The sequence below is a fragment of the Falco biarmicus genome, chromosome 3 (assembly GCF_023638135.1).
Source record: "Falco biarmicus isolate bFalBia1 chromosome 3, bFalBia1.pri, whole genome shotgun sequence".
In the NCBI taxonomy this organism is placed as follows: Eukaryota; Metazoa; Chordata; class Aves; order Falconiformes; family Falconidae; genus Falco; species Falco biarmicus.
This window is the reverse complement of record NC_079290.1, coordinates 118074169-118080147: the sequence shown is the minus strand read 5'-3', so window position 1 is coordinate 118080147 and position 5979 is coordinate 118074169.

Sequence of the window (5979 nt, the reverse complement as noted above, 5' to 3'; positions counted from 1 at the left end):
CGGCCCCGACTCCATGCACGCCAGTTATAGCGGCGGGGGCGCGCCCGCCGCGCCGGGAGCGCGCGTCAGAGCGCGGGGCCGGGGACGCGCCGCCCGCTCCCGCGGGGCCCCGACGGCTCCCGACGGCTCCCGACGGCTCCCGACAGCGCCCGGCGGGCGCAGCAGGACGGCGGCGGGAGGCGGCTGGGGCGGGGGGCGAGGGGAGCCCGCCGCCTCCGGGAGCGCGGCCGGTGCCGCTCCCCGCGCCGTCGGGCGGCCCCCCTCCTGTGTCGTGAGGTGTCGCTACCTCTCCCCCCGCCGGTGCCACCCGCGGGTCCCCCCGCCCCGGGCCGCGCCGCCTGAGAGCCCTGTCGAGGGGCGCCCCGGGCCGTGCCGGGGACCGAGCCCCGAGGGCCGGGAGGGCCCGTGTGCGCGGGCGGGCTGCGGGACCGCGGCGATGCTCTACGGTTTGACTTTATTAGCCCGAGCGGGCAGCGGGGGCCCCGGCGGCAGCTGCAACCTCCGCCCGACGGCGGCTGGAGCGGGGCCCGGGGCCGGTCCTGCCGGGAGAGCCCGGGGGTCACCCGGTGGCGCTTCCCCCTCCTCCCCGAGGGGGAGCAGGGAGCCCCAGCCCGGGCCTGGGGGAGAGGGAGAAGTGTCTGGGGGTGCTCCGGGCCTGGCTCCCCCCGCGAGGGGACGGGCGGGAGGGCGGGCGCCGGGCGAGACAGAACCAGGGGAAACCGAGGAGCAATGACAGGCAGCGTGCCTGCCTCCCCGCCCTCCATCCCTCCCTCCTCCATCCCTCCCGCCTCCTCTCCATCCCTCCCTCGCCCTCTGCTTGGGCCCTCCCTCCGGGGCAGGGCGAGGCGGGCCCGCAGCACCGGGCACCGCGCGGGGCGAGGCGGACGGACGGGGCGGCCCTGCCAGCGGCACGGAGGGCTCCTCAGCGACACCCCCCCCCCCACCCCCCCGGGGGCTGCACACCCGCACGGGCACCCGCACGCTCGCACACCCCACACGCGCACCCCTGGACACCCGTGGCCGCACTGGGGGTGGCCGTGGCCCCGCGGGGTCCCCGCGGTCTCACCGTGCCACCCGCGGGGAGCGGGCTGCCCGCTGCTGCGCAGGAGTTTCCATTGGTGTCAGCGCGGAATTTGTGTGCGAGCGGAGAACAACCCCGTCACCCCCGACTGTAACGCACCGCAATGTGTGATCGACATTAACAAACACAATCCCACATTGCATTTAATTTAATTCCACTCTTCCTGCCCCGAGCTACAGCTCCCTTCATTTTCATTTTTCCTCTGAATTCCCACAACTCAGACCTCTTTGATTTCCAGGTTTAATTAACAATGCTCATTAAATGAATTTTTATTCATTTCTTTTAATATTACCCTGCCACCTGTCTTTAGGAGGCAAGGGCTGATCATTTATTCTAATTTATTTCTATTAAAGATGGCATTTAAGGGAGGGAGGAGGGATGTGCAGAGGTGTAAAGGGCTGATCTATTCAAATCTCTTCATCCCCCTCACATGCTGTTCAAGGACGCTGCTCCTGAAAGTTCTGTATTTATTTTCCACCAGATCCATTTCATTTGCTAGGAAAAATTGGATTGGACATGCTGTATTTTGCAGTTATGTTCCAGTTCATTCTTAACATCCCTTGCTCGTCTAGTCCGTATAATGTCAAGTCTTTATTCATCTGAAAGAGGTGAAACTGTGCAAAATCCAGGCGGGAAGGGCCAGGAGCGGGCCTGGGACTGTGGGGCGAGTGGGATGATGCTCCCTGGAGGCAGCTCAGAGGGAAGCTGTTTTTTCCACCCAAAAATGAGAGAGCCGAGGAAACCTGCAACGCTGACAGACAAAGGGAAGGAAAAACAAAAGGCAAAGCTGCCCCACTGCTACCGAACAGGCCTGGCAAGCTGGGCTGGTGGCAATGTGGTGGGCTGGGGCAGGGGGCCGAGGCAGCCCGAGTCTGGGCTCACCCCCCCCAGCCCAGCCGGTGCCCAGGAAGGGGCCGAGGGATCTCGCAGCAGACAAGAGCGAGCGGCTGTGGCTGGTGCTGGGGGCTGTGCGTGTCCCTGCCGAAGGTGAGCTCTGGCCGCTTCTCTCCTCCGGGCGTGGGGCAGCTCCCCGCAGCTTCTCCACCCTGGCACCCTCCGCCGGGAGCACAGGCAGCACCTTCCAGCCCTGGGGTCCTGGCCAGCAGCACGCTCAGAGCCCTGCAAGCACCTGAACGGTCCTTGCAAGATGCTTGAGACCTGCCCGGATCCCCCCCTGCCCTGTTCCCTCTGTCCAGCTTTGCTAAGAGTGTTCTCATCTGCCCGGTGAGAGCAAAGCAAACCCATGAGTGTCTCATGGGCAGGAGGTGGCCACTAAGCACCAGTGGTGATAATGAGCCATTACTCGCTTTAGCTTGCTGTCCCCCGAGGTCCCAGGTAGTGCCAAGGCCTGTCACACTGGGCACTGCACACACACTGTCCCAGCAGCTGCCTGGTTCTGTTACTGGGTCAGCACGGCCAGAGCATTTGCTGGGGGTCACGCGGACGCGGGGTGCTCAGAGGCAGCTTTCTGCTACTCTTCAGCCTCCCAGTTTAAGGACCACGTGCACATCCAGCTGTGCTGGTGTTTTGCTCTGCCAAACATGTTTTTGCTCTGCCAAACATGCCAAACATGAAGGTCCCCAACACGAGATCTGCCCCCTCACTCCCAGCTACAGGGGGGCGTTCGCTGTTGGTCTGGGACAGGTCTCCACCCCAGGGACCACTTGTGTTTTCACCCAAGCCAGAAATCTCTGAAAAACTGGTTTTGTAACAAAGGTCCCAGTGCTCCTTCCCAGGGAGATCAATGTGTGTGCCGGCTCTTCCAGGAGCGTGTGAGGGGCTTGAGGCAGCAACCTTTGCTTTTGGGGGTCAGCAGCAAAAATACCTGCTGAGCAGGGCAGTACGGGCATGGAAATGAAAGTATGTGAGCGCAGGTCTCTGCGCCAGCCAAAGATGAACTGGTTCTTCTCCAGAAGCCCAGCTCCCACCAACAAACACCTCAGAGAAACATGGGCTGCTCCTATCGTTTCCCACATCCCCTTCCCAGGAAGCCAGGTGGGGAAGGAAGCTCCTTGCTGTGGGGCTGGAGAGCCAGGCAGGGCTTTGGGGAGGACGTGGACCCCATCGAGGGGTGTGCAGGGAACAGGGCAGCCCCCCCCTTGGTGCTCAGGCCTCCCACCCTCACCACCCCTGCTACATCTTGCGGCAAGAGGTTTGTGGGAGGGGGCTGCGCTTGGTTCCTGCAGCGCAGCAGCCAAATAACATCACATGAAATATTTAATTTTATTGCCAGTGCTTTTGGGGTGGTCTGAATAAACACTGTAAGATAATGTATGCCATGGTCAGGTTTGCAATGGCATTATGACATTTAAGCTGTCAAAGCAAAACAGAATGTGCATCTGCTCCTCTGGGGCCTTATCCATCTTGTCCAAGCCACGGTGAATGATCATGTTGTTCCTGGAGCACAGTTTGCTCTGGGTGTTGCTGACTGCAGTCCCACTCTGTGCTGGGATCTCAAAGCGTTGTGGCAGACCGGGGATGCTACGTGATGCCATCATTCACCTTCCTGGCACTAGAGGATTGATGCCTGCAGATGCTGAGTGCCAGCAGCAGAACATGTGGCTGGGCTTGCAAAGCTTGGGAAGGCCGAGGACTTTGAAGCCTTAGCCAGGCTGCTGGGGCACCATCTCTCCTGCACTGGGCTGAGCTGCCCCGGGGTGTGCCGGGGCCTGCAGACTGGCACAAGCAGAGCCAAGGGAGATGTCCACATAGCAGGAGGCCTCCACCAGCCCTGGTGCTATCCCCTCCTGAGCATGCTGTGCTCCCTGTTGTCAGAGCCCTGTGTCTCAGGGAGAGAAACCTGGGTGCTCTGTCCGAGAACGTGTTTGGAAAGTGGTGTCCTGGGACAAGAGAGCAGTGATTTTGCTCAAGGAGCCCCAGCATTTGCACAATGCATCTCCCCTGGTACCCAGCCTGGTAACATTCCAGAGCAAGGCTAGTGTCTTACCCTGTCCTCTGTCAGCTCAGGAGCAGCCAAGAGGAGTGTGTTTGGTGTTATGCAAAGAAACAAGCATATGATGAGCCATCAGGGTCTCTGGGAGGCTCCAGCTCTGGCAAAGCATGGAGGGTCCTTACTACACCTTTGGTAATGTGACTTTCCATTGAAGAGCGTGAGAATGAGGGACAGGTGCTCCTCTGCAAGCACCTGTTGGTGGCCAAACCCCACTGCCCCAGGATGTGGTGAAGGAAAAACTGGAGGACTTCCCTGGGCTCTTGGTTTGCTCCCAGGTAGCCTGCCTGGGAATTAAAGACCAGCAGCCAAAGGCCTCCGGGTCTAGGGCTGCTCTGGTCTTGGACGGGGTCCTGCAGGCCCATGCTGAATCTCCGGTCGGGTGCTGGGGGAGCTCCTACCGCTGCCTGCGGGGCTGAGCAACGGCCAAACCAGCAGGGCTAACCGCAGCGAGCCCAGTGCACTGCTGGGGGAGAGAGGAGCTGATACAGGCGCCTATCTCTCATTAGCGCTAATGATAACCTTTCATTAATGGGAAGCCCACACCCTTTGACCAGAGGCAGAAGAGCATACAGGACCAGGGATAGTTGAAGGTAAAGCATCTGAGGGCTTGAGTGTTTTTTTTTCTGACACCCTGAAATGTGTTTCTGACTCTTCCAAGGCATTGATGTTTCCCCGCGGTGTAGGGATGAGGTGTTCTTGGCAGGATGGGGAGACTCTCCCAGCCCACGCTCGAGCAGAGCTGTGCTCTTTTCCAAGGCCAGGAGGCTCATTTGCATGTTTGGCTCACACGGCTTTCTTCTGGTAGCACCTGCCTTTGTCCCAACTTGCATTAACTTTTCAGGGCTGAGCTGGAAAGATCAGAAAGATACTTTTCCTGAGCAAGAGCAGACACCTCCTCTCCAGTTGTGTAAGGCGTTTGCTTTCATAAAGCAGCAAGATAAAACTGTGGTGTAAAGCAGGAATACACCCCGACTCAGCCCTCCTGCTGGTACAGCTCCTCACTCGGTTTTTCTTTCAATCGGACGATTCCACAGCCCCCCCAGCAAGGGTTCTGAGGGCAGCCAGGATGAGTGCCTCGGCCTGGCAGCAGAGGCAGTCCCCGGGGAGGCGGCTGCTGCTCCCACAGAGCTCCACGACTGACACCTGGTGGAAAATCCTTCCCGGACCCGCGGCTGCCAGGCAGGAGCTGGGCTCCAGCCGCAGTCATCCTCCCTCAGCCTGACTCCGCACCACCACCCCGTCCCGGCTGCTCTTTTGGGGAGGTTTCACACTCAGGCTCACAGGGTCCTTAGTGGCGGCAGCCCAGGCTGCAAGCAGAACAAGTGATTTACTCGCATTGTACATGTGGCCTTTCTCTTACGTAAAGCAAACTACTCGTCCGCGCAGGGGGGCAGCGAGGTGCAATTCACTCATTTCTGCTTTCACAGTCCATCCCCGAAGGCTCCAGGGAGCTTCAAGGCCTTTGCAGGTTGAACCCCTCACCTTGCAAGTGGAAAAGTCCCGCTGTACATCTCATCTCTGCAGCAAGAGGGAGCTGAGCCAACACAAACCACCACGGCCGTGCCTCGTGCAGGTGCTTTACAACACAGGCAACAGCAGACCGCGCTGCGAAGGATTTCTAGATGGTACCAGGCGTGGGTGTGAGCCTGGCGCGTGCATCCCACAGCACAGCAAAAGAGCCTCTGTCTGTCTTCACATCTCATCTGTGCCACGGTACGGAGAGTTACTCTCACTGCTATCAGTAAATAGTAAAGTTCTTCCTGTTCCTGCCCTTTATAGGCTTCTACATGTAGTAACGGGTTACTTCACTAACAGGTGCAGGCCTCTGACAAAATAAGGTGACATCCTGAAGGGCTTACTGTGATGAAATTGAGAAAGCACGTTAACAGGAGAGGCAGGCAACCTCTCAGGGCCCTGGCAGAAATAAATCCCAACGCTGCAGGAA